Source organism: Lycium barbarum, chromosome 3 (assembly GCF_019175385.1).
Source record: "Lycium barbarum isolate Lr01 chromosome 3, ASM1917538v2, whole genome shotgun sequence".
NCBI classification, from domain to species: Eukaryota; Viridiplantae; Streptophyta; class Magnoliopsida; order Solanales; family Solanaceae; genus Lycium; species Lycium barbarum.
Window position 1 is genome coordinate 112,083,197 of NC_083339.1, and position 24,174 is coordinate 112,107,370.

General features: G+C 36.9%; 2 long non-coding RNA genes across 7 annotated transcripts in view; one reads left to right on the forward strand and one right to left on the reverse strand.

The window, feature by feature from the left end:
• Positions 1-345: 345 nt before the first annotated feature.
• LOC132631829 (uncharacterized) lies at positions 346-7,087 on the reverse strand. Of its 2 annotated transcripts, XR_009579088.1 has the most exons (5): positions 6,947-7,087; positions 6,764-6,871; positions 4,487-4,775; positions 3,069-3,338; positions 346-616 (listed from the first exon to the last, which is right to left on the reverse strand). It is a non-coding gene; the product is annotated as an uncharacterized LOC132631829 (long non-coding RNA). The 2 variants fall into 2 exon arrangements; XR_009579087.1 differs by lacking the exon at positions 3,069-3,338.
• Positions 7,088-11,187: 4,100 nt separating this feature from the next.
• The window catches only part of LOC132631831 (uncharacterized), a 47,465-nt gene continuing 34,478 nt past the window's right edge, over positions 11,188-24,174 (forward strand). For all 5 annotated transcript variants that reach the window (XR_009579093.1, XR_009579090.1, XR_009579091.1 and 2 more), the window contains exons 1-2: positions 11,188-11,361; positions 11,782-11,850. This is a non-coding gene — a long non-coding RNA (uncharacterized LOC132631831). The remainder of the gene's footprint in view (positions 11,362-11,781; positions 11,851-24,174) is intronic.

The window sequence follows — 24,174 nt, forward strand, 5'->3', positions numbered from 1 at the left end:
AGCGACTTTTGTCGCCACAAACCTATTAGACTATTACTGGCAAGTTTTTTCTCGCTGCTACATGTTTCTATTAGTAGCGATTCTTGTCTTCACAAAAGCAATATACTATCTGTCGCAACTTTCATCTTGCTACTAAAGCTATGTTTAGTAGCGACAAAAATCGCCACAAAAACTACTATAACATTTGTGGCAACATTTATCTTGCTACTGAATAACAAATTTTAGCAACAATAAATTGGCTACAAAAACTATTAAATAATTAGATTTACTATTGAGAATTGAATTCTCTGAAACTAATATATAGCTACTAAAAACAACCAGTAGCATAACAAATTCCAAAAGTACTTCCAAGCCGAATATCATAAATACTTTCATTACTTAAAAGTCAACTACAGAAATACTATGGACATAGTACTACGGTTCATTATATGCATATACATATGACCCAAAAAAGCAAAAACTTCCAACGTATATATATTACATATCATCAAACACTTCCATTGTATGCATATTACATAAAAACTTTCATTTTATGCATATTATATATGACCAAAAACTTCTATTGCACGCCTTCAAACTTTTCTTTGGTTTGCTCCATTGTTTAAGAACCTCGTCCCTGTTATTAAAAAACATATAGGACCAGTTTGAAAATTATCATAATCCAATGCTAATAATAAAAAGGGTCACATAGAGCACATAAGATTTAAAAGTCAATGACATAATAGTTCCAGGAAGTGTGTCAAAAGAAAAAAAAAAGAGAACCACCAATCAACCAAAAAATCACAATTTACAAAACCATAGAGAAATCCCAACTGAAATAACCAAACCCCACAAGGATAAAAAAAAATTTCTCTTTCTCTTTTCATTGTTATGAAATATTGAGAAGAAGAAAAAAATGGTGCAATAATGTCAATGGAAACCAAACTTTCAGCGTATTTCAACAACATTAAAGAAAGATATTTCTTGAAAATGTAGAGGCTTTGAACCATACACAGTTTCCATTAATAGAAGTAGAGGAACTTGTAAAAAGAGATTGCAAATTCCACAATGTTGTAGTAATTCTTTTCCAGTTTCATTAATAACAAGGGAAGAAGAAGTGGAGTTAATCAAGTTGGGAAAACAAAGAGGAAAATATGAAGTGGAGTGTTTTGTGAATGATGAGAATGGATGGAAAGTGAGAAGAATGATTGAAACTGGAGAAGAAATGAGGGTAGTTGCTTTTGTTCAAGCTGAAGCTTTTCATGAGGTTTCTGCAGATGCAACTAGTCGTTTTGCTATTTTGAATGCAAGTTTGGGGCTCTTATCCAAACTGCAATTTTGAGCTATACAAAATTCTCACTTTGATAAATATACTGATAGTTACCAAAAAAAAATTCCTAACAGTGAAGCTACAACCACCAATCATAGTTGAACATGATACCACTGATACTTTTTTTTTTTTGACAATGGTAACGTAACGATAAAACTAATACTTTTTTTTTTACAATGATAACATAACGATGCCACTTATACTACTTGCTAGCAGCCAGTAATCTTAGTACCAACTACACAAGCTTTTAACACCACTGAAAACTACTAATTCAATTAACATATGCAAACTTCATAAATCACTAAATTGAGCTATATTTCTAGCTACATATCAGAACTTCAGCACTGTAGTATTTTTAGCTAGCCATCATCAATCATAGATACAACATTTCTACATTTTTAGCTTACAAACAAAGTAGGGAAGAAGGTATTGATATCACAAGACTATAAGTTTTGGTACAAAGTGATTTTAAACTTCAAATCAAAAATCTATTTTTTTTTTTTTAAATGGTCTAACTTCTATGGGTGTGAATTTCAGAGCTACTTTTATTTTCATGCTAATTTTTAGGCTAAATACATGCACAACCCCCTAAACTTGTCATGAATTTCCATTTTGACACCTCAACTGAGGATGTTTCCTATTAGACACTCAATCCTCTCCAATTTGATGCCCCTTTTCTGTCCAGCAAGTTACTACCATTTTGTCAAACCAATGTGTTTCATCACAGCAGAGAATTTGTTTTCCTTTGTCTTTTCTCATTTGTTATGTATTTTTCTCTGTTCCTCACTTGAAAGACCCAAATTCATGAATTTGAAAAGTTTATCACTACACAACAAATAATTTTTCCTCAAAAAAAGATAAAATCAAAATACTTTTTTTCATTCTTTCGGTATCCTCACTAGACAATGAGGACTGAAGAAATATTTCTACTCTTTTGAAAGAACTAAATCAACAGATTTTAATTTTCCTTTCTCTAATCTTGTTGAATAACATAAAGTGGGAAAAAATATCATAATTATAAAAAAAATAAGGTTTTCGGAAGCAAAGAAGCCATTTATAGTTAATAATAATAAACCAGTAATTTTTTCGAAAATCGAATTAATCTGAGTACATATTACGAATAAATGTCAAATCCAAAGTTACATCTAGAATCCTTGACTTAAGGAGCATATCAGGAGAAAAAAAAAAGAGGAGTAAAACAATCTTATTCCCTTCCTTGAAGAATGTGATAACAAGAGAAGAAGAAAAGGGGCAAGGAGAGAGGAAGATAGTGAGTCTAATTGTGTGGAATTAGTCAATCCAAGGTGGATTATTTTTAATTGATATGTCTTTTTCTAATTGGTTAGTCAGCCACATAAGCAGCATTTGAGCTTCACGCACTGATCTTTTGTTTGGGACTCAGTTTTTAGCGTTCAATAGACACATTTTGATGGTAGTTTGAGTGTCTAATAGAAAACATCCTTTGTTAAGCTGCCTAAATGGAAATTCATGTCAAGTTTAGGGGGCTATATAGGTATTTGGCCTATTTTTTACTATTTCATTGTGTTATGAATTTCAAAGCAGTAAAGAAAAAAGAAGAGTTCCAAACATCAGCGAAAGACTGATGCTATCTCCAACAACAACATAGACGTAAAAAAAACTGCATATTTGAATCAATACTGCTCAGCAAATCACACTAAAATACCATAGATGAGCAAATCAAAGTTGGTTATTAATAAAAATACTCCTCAATAGCAAGAGCAAGAACAAGAAAAAGTACCTGTTGCATTCTAGTCATGAAAGCAGCTATTTGTTCTTGGAACATCTTGTCAAATTCTCCTTTCATGTGTGCACACTCCTCTTTCAATTTGTTTTGCAAATCTTGTTCCATATCCCTTTTTAAGTCGATAGCCATTTGTTCATGTTCTTCTTGCAACTTCCGGTTAAGTTCTTCTTGCAACTTCCGGTTAAGTTCTTCTTGCAACTTTCGATCCATATCGGCTTGCATCTCTTGCCGCATAATTTCCATTGCAGAAGATATTGGATCTCTCTTCAATATAGTTCAATAGGAAAATGTATAAGCAGATAAAGATAAATAACAAAACAGTCTATGTAATAATAGGAGAACAATTGTATTCTTATCGTATATTCCTCTACTTCTGCAAAAGACTTTGTACCAAGAACCTTTTATGATGTTCTTGGTTTGGATTTAATAAGCAAATTGCTTCTCATATTCTGAACAGAAAATTAAGACAACTAATTGAACTGCATACTCAGTTGTGTATTGAATTCATGGGTTCTTTCTATGTTTGTGACAGTCATTTTATTGGTGCCACTTAAATGCATTTTTCTTTCTGGATGGATAGTTTTTGTAACGAAAGAGTCACTCAACTCAACTTTGCGTAAGTATCACAGAAATGCACCAATTACGATTGACTTTGATTTACGTTCAACTTAACAGAGTCACTGGAATTCGAATTGTGATACTACAGAAACCACTGTCTCCTTCCTTGGGAACATTTACATATGAATTTCAAGAAGTATATCATGTTCTTGCATTAGGCATGGTCCATTTTATCAATAGAACCATGTGTGAATACAAGAAGATACTTTTAACTACCAGCACTACATTTTTTCCCTCTTTGTACTGATACAAACATCATAACAGGGGCACTAAGTTTTTGGGGTGGCCTAATTTTTGGTAGTACTTTTCACCAAATGGCTGGTGGGTCAGGACCACTTTTCAAATGTACTGATAGGCTAAATGTGTTTCTTATTGAAAAACTTATAATTAAAGTAAAAGAGATTAAAGAGCACAAGCATAATCATGATAGATAAAGCAAAATCATTTGAAGCCTAATCAATAATTCAATATCGAATAATTCCTGGGGTACCCAACATCCTTTTTTCTTGCTTTTCTGACCCCAGGAAAGTTGCTACCAACAATGTCCTTTATTTTGTCATAGTGCAAATTATGTGGCACCATAAAAACAAAGGCGGAGCCAGAATTTAAAGCTTGTGGGTTCGGAGTTTTAATTTTTTAAAGGTACTGGTTCTAAATTAATAATTTGTAAATATTTGAAAAAAAATTAATATAAATATATGATTCGGACCAATAGCATATAATGCTTCACTTTGGCGATTAATATAATGAAATTAGTTATTAAAAAAAAAAGAGAATATTTTTTTAAAACTAACCTACACCATTTGAAGCCTATGGAGAGGGAAGTACACTTTCTTCTAGATTCCTTGATGATTGTGTCTCTAGAGATGTTCTTTGGAGAGGGCTACTTGATGTTTGTTCGGTCTGTATAGGTCCTTGAGTTGGGTTACTTGATTGTCCTATCTCCAAAGATGCCTCGTTAATCTCTGTTGGTTGTATTTGTGGTTGAGACATCGTTCCTGAACTTCCATGTCCTCGAAAATTGCCATGTCCACGGCTCGTCCCGCCTCTCACACTTTTACCTCGTCCAATTCCTTTCATTTCCTGCAACATCAAATAAAAAAGGATAAGTATCAGAATAAGAATTAAAGATGATAAAATATATAGCTATCTGTCCAAGAAAAATATCAATACATAAAGCAAAGTATTAAATCAAGCAATAACAAAAATGGGGGACACTTTGCTAACAACTATTGCTTCATTGATGGAAATGTTAGAGTAAGCCCCTGATTCGACTTAACTACTGATTCTATTTATAAAATAAAGCTACAAGAATCTTGAATTAATTTCATGTCAGCCTAATAAGTACAAAAATAGAGAGATCTTCTCAAAACAAGATGACATCTAAATCATCAGTCTTTGCTTCTCAATTTCAAGAGTAATCACTATCCTCTCCATCACTATCATGAAGTAACTCTTCTTCATCATATTCCTTGTCTGATACATCTATATGATTGTCATTAATGAAATCATCTTACTCATTTTCTTGATCATTGGTAAGGAAAACAGTTTGCGGTTCAACATCATCCCTCTATAAAGTCAGTTTCTTGGTCATTGGTACGCAAAATATTACATTCAACTTCCTCTTGTTGATAAAATTCTTCATTTAATAATGTTTCATCTTCAACTTCAAGAATGTTTAAAAGGTCGCGAGGATTTGTTTTTATAGCAACAAGCCAATCTTTATCGACCATGTAATTCAAGTAGAAGACTTGCTCAGACTGAGTTGCCAACACAAATGGCTCATTTGTATTCAAGGCACAATGAGTATTCACACTTGTAAAACCATCTTTTTCAATCATATATCCTCTTCCTAGGCGAGCCACATCCCACCAAAGGGATTTATAAGAATCCCAGAAGCCCTTCATATTTAGTGAGTGCATTATCATTATCAGCAGAAGAATTTAGTAGCTACATACATAAAGGATGAACTTTCCAGTTATACAAATAAAGCACCAGAAAAGTAGTTATTTTATGACAAAACAACAAACTAAAAGTGATGTCCCAGAACTTTAACACATTTTAGAATGAGTTTAAGTTTTGTGCACTGTCCTGGTTACCTAAATTATTTTATAGTTTTACTGGTCGCCAAATTTATTTCCGAGTTTACTGTTAGCCAAAAATTCTTCCTTTTCTAGTTTTATTTACTAAAGTCTAACAGTTTTCATGGATTTCTATCGACATCCTCGTCAAATTCTTCAATCCCTCAACTGGAAAAGCAAATTCAATCTCAGATGAGAATATTTTCATATTCCTCACAAAACAGAAATGGCCACAAAAAGGTCAGAAACCACAAATGACATAAACTTTACTAACCAAACTCAATCAATCATCCAACCAACAAAAAACCCAAGCTAAAAGTGAAGCAAAAAAAATCCAAATTTCATCCAAGATTCTACGTTTAACTCACCTTGCATTTTTTCTAAAGGAAACAAAGCTGGAATCTTGAAATTTTTAGCATGACCAAATAAAGGGAAAGAGAGCATTTTTAACAACCATACTCAAGAAAAATCATTATTCATAACAAGGCTCACATCAAGTGGTATTATTTGAACCAAAATCATAATTTTAATAAACAACAATCAAGAATTCACATACTCACATCAGGTGTTTGATTCTTTGCTTCAAGATTCGCCTTTAAATCACTGAATTAGCTTTACCCATCTCTCTTTCAAGAAAAAAAGTACTAAATACTTCAAAACCCATGTAAATTTAACCTAATTAAACTCTTTTCTCTGCATAAATCACTGAATTAGCTTTACTCATCTCTCTTTCAGGAAAAAATGTACTCAATACTTCAAAATCAAGTAAATTTAACCTAAATTAACCTCTTTTCTCTGCATAAATCACCCAATTCAAGCTACCCAATGTAATATGAACATAAAATCACAATAACAACATCAAAAGGTCTAAAATTTTAAAAAGAAACTTTCAGTTAGGGGATAACACAAAAAATACTATCAAGACCAAGAATCGACAAAATACGAAAAGCAAAAATTAGCGATGAGAGTCGATAAACATGAACAACTTACCCTCAAAGTGATTTCAAGCTTCAAACCTTCAAACGGGTTAACCTTACAGTGAATATTCAGACTTTGAACTCTCTCCTTTCCTTCTTCAACTTCAGATAACTCAAATTCCTATAAATTATCAAATGGGTTAAACAAATTGGAGATGAAATCTAAAAAATTATATGACCAAAACGAAAAACATACCTGATGGAGTCACAATTTCTTGTTAGAGTTTTTGGGTTTCCAAAATGTGGCTCACATTTTATGGAATGAGCATAGAGAATTGGAAGATTTGATGAAATTTTGTGATATGAGCAGAGAGAAATGGAGAAAAGGATTTTTTTTTTCTACAGAAATGGAGGACTGAATGTGTATAAGCTTTCTCTGTTATTTTAATGAATAATTTGCTTCTATTTTCTTTTTATTTTAAAATTAAATTAATTGGATTATTAGATGCAACCAGGTTGCCACAAATTGGTATTTAATGGCGACTATTTACAAGTCGCCACTAAATATTTGGAGCCAAATTTTTAGCGGTAGCGGGAACAAAAATTTCAGAATTATTGACACATATTAGTGGCGACCTAAGAAAAGTCGCCACTAAAAAATTAGTTTCTGTAGCAACAATGTGTGTCGCCACTGGATATGTCACTTCTGTAGCAATAAATAAGGTCGCCACTAAATGTTTCCACAATAAGTCATGTTTCTTGTAGTGATCTTTGGTATCCTTGGGTCTGCTTTCGTAACCACTTCTCCTGTATGGTAATCATTAGGAATCAAATTGTCTCCCATGTGCTTGGATCCATGAGAGGAAATCAAGTTTTGATCATTCCTCGCCCTAACTTCTCCTGCTGTCGGATCTCTCTCTTGATCATTCAGGTTGTTCAACACTCCATCAGCTTGATTTTCATTGTTTGTCATTGCCAAAAACTACCTAGTGACAGAGATTTGAAAGTGATAAGTAAAGTAATTAGAGCAACAAAACAATATCACTATTACCCTTAGCCCCATGGAGGTGCAAAACTGTTTACCCTAAAAAGAGAACAGTTAAATTTGTTTGTGGTTTAAAGGATACGTGAATTGATCTGTTATAAATAATGAATAAAAGACGATAACAACTAGAGAAATCAAATGAATAAATCAGTCTGAAATTATAAAGCGATAATTAAATAATTAACCCTAGGCTTTATTGATCCTTGGAGTCAATCCTCTGATGGGTTTTCCTCCGGTGGAACAATTATACGTTCTAGCCTTGAAGGATAAATACTAATCCGGTACAAAAGAATGACAAAATATGCTAATTTTAAAGGACTGAATTGTATGAACGTGGGTTAGTAATTGTGATTGGATGATCTTTATAGTGAGCTATTAGGCTCCTTTTATAGTTAATCATCATTAGCTTTGAGCTGTAAATCTAGCCTAACAATGGGTAATGATGGATAATAAATGCTACTTTAATTCTAAAGCGTAATGTTTTCTACGAATCTAGACCGATCATTTAACGTTCGTCTTCCATAAATGAGCCGAACCAACTAGTCCAGAAGAGTTTCTCTGGGTTTATTCGGGACTTCTTTTTTTTTTTGGAAAATAAATGATTTTATTTAAACCAAAGTACAAATTACAAAACCAAACAGGCCTGACCTCCTATTTCTCAGTAAATACAAAGGACCATGACTCAACCTTCTTATGGAGCCTAGCTATGACCATTACATTTCTAGACAATACCACAACACTAACTGAACCACATACAAATAAACCTGCTACTGCTAGACTATGCTATTACATGTGCAGTACAAAACAGAGAAAAGAGCAAAATCGACAGCGAAAGCAGCATCTCACAACAACTTCAAGGGATAGTATTGTGCTGGGATAGCCAGTCTTGCCATTTCTTCAAATTCTTGCCTCTGATGCGGAGAAAGACAGCAATTTCCCTGCATATCTTGTCATCCATGTAGTGACCATTCTGGAATCTGATATGGTTTATTTCTCTTCACACTACAGAAACAAATATGACAAATGTGTAATTTATACCGGCTCCCAATCCAGATTTCCTTTTTGCCCAGTTTGCTACCCATTTTGTCTCTCCATATCAGTTGCCAATAGATCTTTGAACCCCAATCAAAGTAAGAAGCCTTTGCCACAATGTTTTAATAATGCAACAGTAAAAAACAAGTGTTGGATTATTTCATCAGCATCATCGCATAGTACACATGTTGGGGGCACTTGTATACCAAACTTGAGCAGCCTATCCACTGCAGCCAGCCTCCCTCACAGTGCTAACCAAACTATGAAGCTGTGTCTAGGATAATTATCAGGATGCATACTTATACTCTTCCAGGGCATCTTGGGAAGGGAGATTATAGACTCATACATCTTTTTTTATAGAGAAGTTTGAATGATGGAGCACTGAGTCAGACCTGCTTTGCAGATCACCTTGCAAGTTTGGTGCTTGCATTATGAATTGCCTAGCTTCCAGTATGTTCCTAACCACCCAAGTAGCATTACTTGGAATGGTGGAGTCTTCTACTTAGTTGTTCTTCATGTAGTATATATGAACCCATCTAATCCAAAGGCAGTCATTCTTCTTAGAGATAGCCCACAACTACCTTTGGATTGCAGCTTTGTTCTAGAGGCATAAGTTCATGACATTTTGCCCCCCTGTTGCCTTTGGTCAGCAAGTTTTAGCCCATGAGACTAGAGCTTTTTTGGATGTAGCAGCACTACCAATCTACAGAAAAGATCTACACAAACTATCAATCATCTTCATAATTCTCTTAGGCAGGATAAAGATATGTGCCCAATAGGTTCGGAGGCCAAAGATTATTGATTTAATCAGTTTCAATTTCCCAGCATAGGATAATAGTTTTGCCGACCAACAAGTTATTCTAACATTGATTTTCTCTACCAAAGGAAAGCATTGAGGGATTAGAGTGGCACCCCTAGATATTTGAAAGGCATGGAACTTTCACAAAAGCCCAAAGTAGATAGAATTTCGTGCTTCAGAGTGTCTTTGACCCCAGACATATAAATTGAGCTCTTGTTCACATGTGCTTGTAACCTAGAGGCTGCTGAAAATCTGTGGAAAGCTGCTTGGAGTAGCTTTAAGTACTGAATATCTGCTTTTCAAAACATCAGCAAAGCAGATATGCATCACCCCCAGCTTTTTACACCTTGGATGATGTTGATACCTAATTTTTGAGCTCTCATAATTTATTTTAATTACTCAGAGTTCTTGGATGACATATAAAATGAGCTATGCATCTTAAAGGGTTTAAATGATTTTGTAAGAAATTGTTTAGGTCAATATTTTACTTCTTTAAATTGATAAAGTGATTTTTATGACATTATACATTATTTAGGAATTAATTGGTATTTTGTTAGAATTAATCAAAAGCAAAAAACAATTAAATAATTATTTACTTAATTGTTAGATTATCAAAAAGTCAAATTAACAAATGATTTATTCCCTTTTAATTCAAGGAATTTTAGTAATTATGATAATTGACCATTTTGCCCCTCAATCTTTAATTCTGTGTGTTTGTATAATTTGTTGAAATTAATAAATTATTTTTAGTACTTAATTGGGTTAATTAATCAATTAGAGGGTCATTATTGCAAATTGGTTTTAATTATTTAATTGTTTACATTATGGCCACAATTGAACCAATCAATTCATGATTGAGGCAATAGGGGTCATTTTTGCAAATTTGGCTTCCTAGTGACTTTAATTAAAATGACCAAATCCATTGAATTAATTAAAGCGATTAGTGTAATTTAATCTTAATTGGTTGATTAGGTTAAGTAGGGTTATAATTGCAATAGTCAATTTGGATTTTAAAGCCCATTAAGGATGTATTTGCAAATTGAACCTTTTAGCCATGTTTTAAATTAAATACGTCATATTTTGATTATAACTAAGTACTACGATTAACAATTGATTGTTTAAATGTTTGTCCGTTTTATTAAAATAACCCTCCTACCCTTACATACGTATATACACCTAGTATACGTGAATATATATAGGTAATATACCAATTTAATCTTAATTGGTTGATTAGGTTAAGTAGGGTTATAATTGCAACAATCAATTTGCATTTTAAAACCCATTAAGGATATATTTGCAAATTGAACCTTTTAGCCGTGTTTTAAATTAATTACGTCATAATTTGATTATAACTAAGTACTACGATTAATAATTGGTTGTTTAAATGTTTGTCCATTTTATTAAAATACCCGTCCTACCCTTACATATGTATATAAGCCTACTATACATGAGTATATATAGGTAATATACAAAAGGGCCCCTTCCCTCTTCTTTTAATGTTGGACCAGGTCCAGCCCAAAACAAACCGACCGGGTCCAAAATAATTAGATCAAGAAGGGAAAAACCCCTCCTCACGTTCATTTCACACCAAACACCCCTTTCCCCTACCTCCCCCCCCCCCCCCCCCCCACTTTCTTTCCTCTTTCATCACAAACCCTAGGCGCCTCCTGCATTCTCTCTCCTCTCTCATCGCCAAAAATGGCAAATGCTCAGACCTCAGCCAGGTTTTATGCGTCTAAATGCATACAACAATTAATGCTTTAACATATTTTCACCCGAAATTGCTCCAAACACGGTATTAGTTCCTTTCCTTTTCGTTTTCCTTTAATTTTCAAGACAAACAAAGAGATTTTCTGCATCTTGTTGTCATATTATTTATTGTACGAATTTGTTTTCATTGGTTCGACAAAGATAGGCTCGGATCGACTCATAGTGGATCAGATCTAACCATATATGCTTGTTATCTTTAAATCCTAAGCATTAACTTCCTATATTGAGTGTTTAGTCCTAAGAAATTTTGTTGTCCCACATCGGTTGTTGAAGTCTTTGAACCCCAACACTTACCAGGAAAACAAGATTGAAACCCTCATAGCTTGAATTTTGAGTAAATAACTCAGAAATTTGAGCTCTCAGTTTTAAAATTTTCAAGACTTAACTATAAAAGTAGAGTCTTACTAGTCCAAATATTTATTTACTTGTTTTTCTTTCCTTGTAGGGCTAGGTCTTGAGATGGGAAGCACAAGGTTTCCAAATTCATTCTTGACAGAGGCTGCACATAAAAAAGGTAAGCCTCTATCATTTTCTTCCCTTTCTAGTTTATGTTTAATCCCTATTTAAATGTGTGATTAGCTCTAGATTAATAGAATGTTTAGTTAGTTGTTGATATAATGGTTGTTGGGATGCTAGTGTAAAAATGGTTCGCATACGTTTAAACATGATAACTAGTTAATAATTAATCTGGTATTTACTAACGTAATAGTATAAAACTATTAATTCATTTTTGGTATAAGGTTCAGCTAGTCTAATGAGGTGTTTTGTTAGAATAATGGTACGAAATTCTCCCATCAATCGAATAGTAAACTCAGTAGGCTACTGTGTGAGGTATTAAGGCTTATTTGAACCTTTAATTGAATCCTAAGTGCTATGTAGTTCATTGAACACTTTAGACCTTCACTTATAGTTATGAATATGGCAGAGTTAAGTCTGAACTGAGGAAAATTGAATGGGTTCAGTCCTGTTTTAGACAGACTAACCAATGTTAAAATAACATTAGACATTAATGAAGTCATGACCATAATAAAATGGGTTTAAAAAGGATAGGAATCAATTAAGAGGTTGCTAGAATGGAAGGTGTAGACCCTTGATGGACCATTAACTGACTAATAATGAATTATGAAGGCAAATAGCTTTATAAGTTTGGTCTATTTAATATCAGGGATAAAATAAGAGAGGGGAAAGAAAAAATGGAGCCACCTAGATTTATATGACCTTGGCATATGCACTGTTTTGGTGATATGAATGATTCTATCTAAGGACCAAGCTATTGATAGCTTAAATCACTTTTAAAAGCCTGAGTCAGTACTCAGGGAAGGGAGAACTTGAATATTTACTATGTGATTTGCTTAAAACTTGAACACCTTGTTTCTTGTAGCCTGTATACTTGTACCTATCTCTTAAGACTTGTCTGGGGTCAGTATTCTGATCCAGAGAACCTAATGGTACTAAGAACCTCTAGAGTTTATCTAAATTGAAAGTTTGAGAGACCAGCACTGAAAGTTTAAAAATTAGGTTCCAGTCTGCCTGGTTACTTGTTTACAAGTTTTTCCTTCTCTTTTCTTGAATAGCATTGGTTCCCATCCATGTGTGTGTATGTTCCCAGTTTGAAGTATGTAGAAGAGAATAAACTAGAACATTAAACCTGAATTCATGTTGTAAACCACAGTATTTTTCATGATCTTATTTGAAGGTGAATTGAGCCAATGGAAATCTGCTTGATATGTCCATATTTTGAAACTGCTCATTCCTTTGACCTGAAACCTAATGACTTATCAGTATGATTCAATGTCTTGTCTAAATATCTGAGAACACTATGATGAAATGCCTAGCTATCATCACTTGATCATTCAGTTCATGTGTATCTCTATGATACAGTTGGATGGAATTTATGATATAATTGGATTTGTAGAGTACTTAGACTAGTCTGTAATGGTTTTGTGAAGCTAAAAATGGCCTAAGGGATAGTATAATGACCCTTTGATTCATCCTATGTCTCAGTGTGATCTTAATTAGGCCCTGATAACAAAGAATGATCCTCACTTGTAACTAAATGACCTTGTCTGCTTGTGAATACTTGTATCTGCATTTAATGAACACCTAGATGTGAATAACTTAAGTGATAGAACCTCATATAGTGAACTAAAAGTCACATGGCTTAGAAGAGTCTTTTTAAAAGGTGCTCTGAGGAGAGGGTTAAGGGAGAATCAAGCAATGCTTGGTTCATGACACCTTCCCTCCATATAAAGAGCACCATGGAACTTCTATGGCTTATGGGATGCATGTTCACCATATAAGGACCTAGAGACCATATAAACACTGTCATTAGACCCAAAGGACTTAGATTGGAAACAAACTATCACTAATGAACAACTGGCTATACTTAAGTGAAGTATCTGGATGTATATATGTTTAAATTAGAAATTAGATGGGAAAGAACTCAAGAGAAGCACAGAACTTAGAGTTACATGATTCTTTTCCCCTTAAAGCTCAGTTAAAAAAAATGCATGTTTGTGTTCCCTTTGCATCCTCTTCATCACTCTGAATTTGCATATGATATAGATCTTGCATATCCTTGTCACATATTTTCATCATTCAACAACTTGATTGCAATTTGAAGAGCAATCTTGCGCCCTCCTTATACAATTAGACTTGTTTGCACTCTGTTTATGCTTGTGTAATGGTTGTTTAAATTATAGTTACCCCTCTTAGTGTGATACATCTATATATGGTACTTAAACTAGAAAAGCCTGATCCTGTTTGCTTATTTCTATCTATGCCATGTCTACTTAAGTCTAATGTCTTTCGACATACCATTAAATCCTGCATAAGGTCATCCAAACACAAGGAAAACCATGGTTCAGCCTGTGTGTATGTTTTCTTGATTGTGCATAAGTCATACACCTTTCCTCTATACTGTTGCCATATGCGAGTCATCATGTCTTAGTTTTATGTGACCAGACCTGTAATTAGTTTTATCTAATTCATATATGCATTCCTGAACTGCAACTGCTTTCTCCACAAATTAGTATGTCTTGCATATGATGTTATATACTCAAGAAAAGCTTTGGTTATGTATCTATAATGCTTGTTTGTTTATACCATTGGTGCCATGTCTTGTATGCCTCATTTCCAGACTAGGCTATTACTATTTCTTTAGAACTTTCTATTGGATGATTCGTTGTGTTGTGTGAACTATTGGTTCTGTCCGCATTGACATTACTTAGAATTTGTGACATTATCCCCATGTCTAAATGGAACCTGCAGTCATGAGAAAGTGTTGGAATCCGAGCATTGATGCTAATATATGACTATACAACCTTATCTGGTTTTAGAATTTGTTTAATTAACCCATATCTAAATTTAGTCCCTATGCAAGTTAGGAATTAGTTAAAGTAAAAAGGGAAAGGGCTTGCATTGGATTGAAAAGTGAGCTCCAGGACCTGCCTAAAAGCTGAATATGTATAGGATATACACTAAGTCCTCAAAAGTGATAGGTATACACTTAGCAAACATTAGATACACATGCGATATACAAGTTATGTACAGGTTCTTAGTATGTTATAAATGGGTTAAGTATACATAAGGTATACACCTTAATAGGGCTAAAAAAGAACCTCTCTAAGCCCTTAATTCCCCAATGGCCTCTGTTAGAAACAAGATGGGCTTAGTCTAACTGATTAAATAGGTGCAAAGGGATTTAGGCACTTTTTCCTTTATATTGGCATTGGGTCATTAAAGCCCAATGGTATGTATACATGCCTAGACTGCTCTACTTGTAAATTATATATATGCGTATACAATATGTGTATTTACATATGTGATAAGTTCAGAAAATTATAAACTAGCCGAGTCCCTCTTTTTTCCTCCTCCTCACTGCATGGCCACTCGAGCCAAGTCCAACCAACCTGTTGGGCCAAAGGCCCAATAGGTAAAATTCCTTCAAATACATATCGAGTCCGAAGAGAAATGGAAGCTAATATAAACGCAAAGAAGGCCTAGCCATGGGTGAAAATAGCCAACTAGGGGCTTGGTTTGCCCCTAGCCTTCCCTTCTCCTATTCTATTTATTTACGTTTTCTTCCCATGTATAATTTTGTTGTGTTTTGTATTTTTACGAAACTGTAAAACTCATATATTATAGTGGAATCTTTATTGTTTGAACTAGCCGTCTTAGGACAACGGTATGTATGTCGTCTAGTCGACTTTAGGTCCCCAACACGAGTTCTCTTTTTAAAAAAAAAAAAAAAATCGTTTCGTATAAGTTGATTTTCAAAACTAAAAAATAAAGAAAACCTTTTCTTTAATACAATCCGGAAACAATCAAGTACAAACAAGCAAAAACCTTTCAAAACTTTGACATATCTTTAGAGAAATATATAAAACAAGATCAGCTAGTTTTTGTAAAATGTACCAAATATGGATTTCTAAAAGGGAAAGGTTTTGGGCCAAGGCCCCCAAGTGATAGAAGAAAACTAGAGAATATTTCGCTGGAAACTGCGGACCACATTTAAGAGTAAAAGGAAAATGTTTTTGGGCCAAGCCCAACTAAATTTCAAAACAGAAACTGGGCTGAGCCCGGTAAAACGGAAGTTTTCAGTGGTATGACTTCGTTTTAAATTTTTTAAGTCCGTGTGGCCCTGAAATAGGATAATAAATAACCCCCTCCTAAATCACAAATGTTTAATTACGCATTTGTAAAACAAGTCTTATAAGGCATTCTGAAGCCGAATATAATTTAAGCATGAACAAAAACACTTGTACTTTTTTTTTTTACTAAAATATAATAAACTTTTGCATCTTTTATAAATAACGAATACTATCCTTATATGTAAAAGAAAAATATTTATATTCGGATATTATAAATTCAAACCTAAATACACTATATATAAAGGGGATATATTCAACTTCTTTTTCTTAAAAAAATGATATGTAAAAAATGACAAACTTTATAAATGCAGGAAAGTAACACTAAATAAATAGTTCATGCAAATACTCATATATTGGAATTCGAAGGTCAACCATAGTATGGATACTTAATACTAGGGTGTCTAACACCTTCCCTAGGGGATCACCAGAATCCTTACCTAGAACTTTGGTTACAAAGTCTTTTTTATAGTGTTTGAATAAATCCTTTGAACCTGGTTTTTCCTAATTTTCTAAAAAGTAGGTGGCGACTCTTTTAAAACAAAGTCTGAAAGAGCACCAACAAGTTCGAAGTAGATTTCCGAGCACTAACCCTGCCCGCGAAATGCGAACCGTAACAGATGACAACTTTGCTGGGGACCTAAAGGTTCTAACCATAAGGATTCCAATATAATATGACTATATTTGTTTTAACTGTTTATGTGTTTATTTTCCTGCAATTATTAACTGTCATTGCATGCATATCATAAATCCGCCACTCCTAGCATTTATTTTTACACTTTGTTCCAAAGGGGACTTCGCGGAGCACGCGGTCGTTCCTTCAGTATAAAATCAAAATATTTCTTTTGGAACCGTTATGAGGCGGGATTGGTTCACGGTCGTCCAACACCCCTAACGGTTTAGCCCCAGTCGTCCGCTCGGGTTCCAGTTTTTTGTGAAAAGCCTACTCTAGTGAAAACTAGGATAGAGCTTAGCCAAATCCCTATTGAACTAGAGCATTCATACTTAGACAAGCTTTGGGTATCTCAGACCTACCTAAGGCTCATTAAGAGAGACTACCTCGTGTTCGGACAGTCTATGACCAAAAAAACACCGCATTTCATTTATGTGCTATGTGGAAGCATGTTTATGCCTATGTGATGAACCATTGATCCTATGGGGATGGGGGAATTTTAATCGTGTTTTGTTTTGTAGATGGAATGCAGAATCCGATTTTGACATAGTTACCAAGGCTCCAGACTAATTGAGAGCTTGGTGGGAATGGTTGGGTAATGCTCATAGAAGGATAATTAGCTGCACTCAAGGTCATCTACCTCTATCATGACAATGAGGGGTCACTCGGAGCTAATAGAGGTATTACACGGGTATTGGGATGACAAGGAAATATTGTTCCGTTTTGGTAATATAGAGATGAATCCGACTCTAGAGGAAATTAGGGATGCCACAGACATCAATGGAACCTGTCTAAGGAGGCGACACAAGACAGACCACAATTTGTTATTCCTACAAAGGCCCATCATCGACCAAATCATAAAGTTTCTTGCCTTAATTGAGGCGCCCTGGGCACAAGGACCCATGGTAGCATTTAGAGATCTGCACCGGAGGTTCGGGGGATGTCACCGGGTATAATCTATATCAGAGGGAGTTCAAGAGTAGAGAAGAATGGGAAGCTGTTAGACCTTTGGCGCTTGCCATAGCCCTACTAGGCACTATGATATTCCCGAAAAATGAGTCACTGGCCATAGACACTCGAATGATCTACTTGGCCTATGCTATCTTCTATGGTATAACCAAGGATCATCAAATCAAGTATTTCGACCTGGCACCCATCATCCTGGCAGACATTTTCTGGGCTTTAAACAAATGCCAGAATAATTTTCGATACTTCCAAGGGTGTAACATGTTGCTATAATAGTGGATTATCAAACACATCAACATGGCTGAAAGGGTCCAGTATCTGAGCAACAACAACAGGATAGACCGCCTCACAAGTTACTATCCTAACCTCGATTACATGTCCAAAGGGGTGTGGGCTCGCTTCTTTGTAGAGTTGACTGAAGATAGGATCCAGTGGATGTTCCCTGACTTTATTTCTGAGAGCATAGTGGTTCGAGGAAAAAATAGCCCATTTGTGTCATTAGTCGGGGTTCAAGGAATCCGTCCTTATTATCCATCTCGGGTTTTAAAGCAATTTGGTAGAAGGCAAGTGATACCCTAGATGGGGAACCCCAAGCAATTTATTATCGAGCAGACCACACAGAAATTAAGAATGATGGTACAATCCTCAGGGAGTGGAATGGTCATGTGAGTTGGGTCTAGATACTTTAGCTCCTGACATGTTCGAAGCAGGGTGTGACCCAGGGTATTATGAGTGGTTACAGGGACACTTGGCTAGTGCATCCGTCCCAGGGTCCACACTTCATGCCCGAGAAGAGGAACATTTGAAAGAATGTTTGGAAAGCACAGATGAGCACTTGGCCAAGATCTTGGAAGAAACAGACCCGGTGATAGTCAGAATGGAGATGTGTCAAGCAGGACTTCAGCTTCAGATCACCCTTCGAAAGGTCAAGAAAGCTAAGACGAACCAAGCTTCAACATCAGCCGCTGGAGGAGGACCCTGCTGATTTATTGTTTTATTATAAGCCCCATGTCGGCTTCATCAACTTTGTAATCCATTCGGGGAAAATATTTTTATTATTATTTATTAACTAATGATGATTTTCGGGGCAATGGTTCATCTTCACAAATGGCAGTTGCATGTTTCAAACGATTAAGAAAGCTTTAGCTCAAAAAGGCCTTAGGAACACGAGTAGTATAAATATTTGCAAATTACATGATTGCTTGCTACGTGCTTCACATGCTTACTTGCTATTTGTGTTGTCATCTATTAAAGCTTGAGTACAATTGGTCCGATGATCTAAACTACATACCGAAAAGAAAAACCATAAGACTTAGAACTTACCCAAATTTATCTCCACTAAAAGTTGATTTACAATGGCGAATCAAGGAGAGCAGGAAGCGCGGACTTTAGGAGAGACAGCTGAGATGTTGCAGGATAAGGTGCTACAAATGGAAAAGCATCTCCAGGAAATAGGAAAGAAAATTGAGGAGGTAGACAGGTTGTTGGATATGGTTGGGAATTCGTTAGAAGGAATACCCTAAGAGCAGTCCTATAGGAATGTCTCGGAAGAAGTGAGAGAATTGGTGCTAAATTATATACCTTACAAAGAAAGCCTGTGATGCATAGAGAAGGTACTCCAGAAGGAGTGAATGAAGAACGAAGAGCTAGGTTAGACCCGTGGGTAATGGAATTAGACCCACAAGAAGAGTCGGAGCCTCAACAGGAAGCCTCCGAACCCATTGAGGAGGAAGAGCCAGAAAAGGAAAAAAGAAGAGCCTCAAGATATAGAGGAAGAAAAATTGGAGCCTACTGACATAGAGGTCAAGAAAGAAGGGGAACCATTTGAGATGTTTCTCAAATTTCAGGTAGCGAAAGATGTGAATAATGAATCCGGCTATTATGCCCCAACCAACGATGGATCTGACTTCTATGCACCCTCACCCGTACTAGTACCTGCGGCCTCTACTATGGCGTCAGAGAATTTTGAGAGAGCAAGCCTTCCCGAACCTACTTGGTGGGGCATAGCCTTCAAAGCCTATTCTTCTCCATTCAGAGTGGCCCCACGGCCCGTCACCTGTAAGGAGGTATTCGAAAGGATGATCGTCACGGGAGTGTCTTGCATTACTAGGGCCAGGTTTCCACCGCCCAAGTTGGTGTATGCCTATAAAAGGTGCCCATTTCACCGCAATTAGGCGGGTCATACCTTGAATGATTGCCTGGGATTAAGGAAGAGAATTTGCAGCTTGATCGATGATAGGATCATCAGGATTTTGTGGGGACCACACACCATACTAGTCCATGACCCTATTATCCCCGGAGAAGGGGTCACCGCCGGAACTTAAATTTGACGATATGATTTCATGATCTTCGAGAAATCATACGCCCGCATCTTCTCAACTCTGGCTACTTTAAGGAAGATCAGAACCATGGAGCCTATCCACGAACCCCCACCATTAAGGCCAACAGGAAATTTTTTCCTTGTACCATACTGGAGCTATGGGACATGACATAGAAGAATGTCACGCGTTCAAACTCGAGCTCGGGCACAAGATCAGTACGGGGGAGATTTTGGTCATCCTCTAGCCACAACACTAAGAAGAAAGGAAAGATGAGAGATGGAGTTCGTAAGGACAGAAACTTGCAGAGTTATATTTTTGGGTAGCTATTAGGTGTCCCTCACTTTTGCATACAAAAAATTATTCCCTCCCTTATAAATGTTGTAAAGAACCGCGCCGACCTGACGTCCCTATGGAGGAATACGCGGGAAGCCCTAGTCGGGCCTAGTCTGGGGATGTCTTTAGTTAGTGTTAGCCCAAAGGATATTTAGAGAAAATGTATATCCTTCTTTGTAAATGAACTACGATAGGGCCTGATTTCCCCTGGTTGGATACGTAGGCAGTCTACGTAAGACTCGACCCCTATATAATATAAATTATAATCCTCCCCATTTGTTTAATTTTTGTAACGGGAAAAGGGTTTACCAAAGTAAGTCAATCTCAAAGCTCATTGGACCAAGATCCACCCAGATCCAAAACGGGCCCATAACGCTGAACCTTTAGAACAAAGGATAAAAAAATATTCAAGCTTTAATATATGACTTTATGGGCTACGTGCGCTTTAAATACCAATATGTGATATCTTGGTTTATATTTATATCCAAGAAACCAACTTTATCTACCATTGAGTTATTCTTATTTTATAGAATGAGGCCGATTAGTGTAGTACTGCGAGCTGACATACTTAACAAGATCTAAAGACACATTAGCATCCCATTTAGACAAAGGAAAAGAAAAAATAACCGGTACCTCGGAAGAGGTAAGGAATGAGCTCGTTCTCTGCAAGGGAGATAACTGGCTAGGAATGAGGCAGCCAATGCTGACAAGGACTCCTCGACTGAAGAAAGAAGGCGTCCTCCTCATTTTCCTTCATTAAGCTCCCCAATACCCGATCATTTTCCTATGTATTCACCAGGAACTATCACACCTCCACTAAACTCCACCAACCTAAACCACGAGGGTCCTTCCTATTGTATCCCATCACTAACTAAACATACCTAAATCCCAGGAACCACTCACCCGGCTCCTTCTTATCAGGTTCCCCAGCTGGTATTCATCAACCCGGCAAAACAAGTATGTGTTCCAGCCCCACTAACTGGGCAAACCACTACTGCCCCGCTCAACCATCCCACTCATCAAGTATCTTTCTTCACTCCCAACATCCCAAATGAATCCTCCCCAGGGCATAAAGAGCTAGACCATTACGAAGAAACAGAGAAGGCCTGAAGGGCCGAATAGGATAAATGTGAGAGAGATATGGAAAAAAAGATGGAGGAGTTACCAAAAATATCCAACAGGTCCGCAGGGAAGGCTACGGGCCTGAGATATGATGATCTGCGCATGCATTCGAATTTGGACCTACCAAAAAGGTTTAAAATTCCAAAATTCAAAATGTTTAACGGGACAGGGAATCCCAAGGCACATCTCCAGTCCTACTGTGAGCAATTGGTCGGGGTTAAGAAAAATAAACCTCTGATTATACGACTATTCAGTCGTATTCTAACTGGAGAAACCGCTGAGTGGTTCGCAACTCAAGACATGCGCCAATGGCTCACTTGGGAGGACATGACAGAATCCTTCATGGAGAGATTTCGCTTAATGTCGAAACGGTACCCAACCGCTACTACCGCAAAAAGGTCAAACAGAAGTCAATAGAAAACTATAGAGAGTTTTCCACTAGGTGGAGGGCCGAAGCAACCTGTATGCAGCCATCAATGTGTTAGAGAGAGCTACTCACCGTGTTCATTAGGTCCCAGGAGCCTAATTTCTACGACAGAATGTTGTCCATGGCTGGAAGGCCATTTGTTGAGTTGGTCAAAATGGGAAAAGCCATAGATGATTGTCCCAAATCTGGGAAAATAGTCAATGTCTTCAACAAAGCATCTAGATAGGCTACTGCGAGAATCTTCCGCAAAAAAGAAAGATGGCGTGGCAAGCATATCCCACATTCCAAACCCAAGCCCAAAAGAACCACAATCCTCCCATATAACTCCACCTTTCATAAATTACTCCACACCTGCTTACAACCCAACACCTGTACATTACACATAACTAAGCTTCACCACTACTATACCTGCTTACACAGCTCAACCTAGTGTCCGTTCTAGCTTACCAAACACCACCACAATAAACATATCAACCACCACCACAACAAAACTATTGTCCACTGCAAAACAACCCACCACAAGCTTATCCACCTCCACATTATCAAAATCAACCACCGCTTCTAATACATAATGCTCTACATCCTACTTTTAAGAGAAAGCCAACGAGAGAGTTTACAACACTCCTCGAGCCTAGAGCTCGACTCTTTGAAAGGCAATTAGTTGCAGGACTAATCTAGAAGGTCCCTCCAAAACCAGCACAGCTGGAGAATAGATTCTACAGGACTGATTAGACTTGTGCCTACCATTCGGGAGGAAATGAGCACAACACAGAAGACTGCATAAATCTCAAGCACAAAATTCATTATCTGATCGACAAAAGAGAAATCATTTTGGAAACCGCAGCACCCAAAATGAACATGAACCAGCTATCCAATCATGAAAATTACGGGGTCCACATGATTGAGAGGGACGAGGACTGGGAAGGTTGCAGAGCTTTGGTCCCCAAAGAGGTTGGATCTATGGAACAAACAATAGCCTCCCTCACACTCCAAGGGCACCCTAACTTCAAAGTTTTGGTCCCGGCACCAACACCTCTGAAGGCTACACCAGGGTTTAGGACTTTGGTCCCAGCGCCCGTAGTAGCCAGTCGGCACAACAAATTATGCTTTCTCCCAAAGAGCCAATCATTGTGCAAGCAGCCATGGCTAAAAGCATGACCCGCTCAGGGAGATGTTACACTCGTAAAGAACTAGCTCAGAATGCCACAAGGAAAGAAAACACCTAAAAGAGAGCGATAACCGAAGGAGAAGTTGAAGATTTCTAGCAGCGTATGCAACCAAAAGACTACTCCATCGTTGAGCATTTGAAGAAGACACCGACAAAAATATCGGTGATACCATTACTGGTTAGCTCCCCATCACACAGGCAAGCCCTCATGAAAGTGTTAGATGATGCACACGTGCCAGTTGGTACGAGCAGCGAAGACTTAGCTGGGTTGGTAGCCCACATCATCGGAGAACATAAATTTACTTCTCCAAAGAAGGATTGCCAACAGAAGGAACCTCCCACAATAGAGCCATTAATATCACCGTACAATGCCGTGGAAAGGCAATAGGGAGAGTACTTCTGGATAATGGATCGGGCCTCAACATCTGCCCCATCACTACATTAACACAACTCGACTATGACATGGGAAAAATCCGCCACGGCGGAGACAAACGTCAGGGGATTTGATGGATCCCGAAGTGATTCCCTGGGAGAAGTAGACCTACAGATCCAAGTTGGACCTGCATCTTTCACAGCAGAATTCAAAGTAATGGAGATCACGGCCAACTACAACATGCTCTTGGGTAGGCCCTGGATACATTCTACTGACGCAGTACCATCAACTCTCTACCAAGCCATAAAATTTGAATGGCATGGACAGGAAATTATGGTCACAGCTGAGAAGGGTACCTAGAAATATCCTTACAACATCGTACATGTGATTGAGGGAAGCCCCTACCAATCAAACTTCTAGGTGGTGGAATACGTTGGGGCCACCCAGTCAGAAGGGGGGGGGGGGGGGGGTTGGACAAGCCAATACTAGCAGTCTACAGAATGATTGCCTCCACTATGTTGAGAAATGGTTTTGAAATAGGAAGAGTCCTGGGAAGAGACCCCGAAGGAATAACAGAGCCAGTGCCAATCCCAAAGGAAAACTATCATTTTAGCCTTGGCTATATCCCTAGTGAGGACAAGCTTACGAAAGCCATCCAAAGGAAACAAAGTACGAGGAATTTACCTCAGCCTCTCCCAGAATTGTATCAATTATTTCCTAAGAAAATGCCGATGCAGAATAGAGAAGAAGTTGATGGGAGTCTCGAGTCGTTGTTTCAAGAAGAGGAATGACATGCGATCATTGAG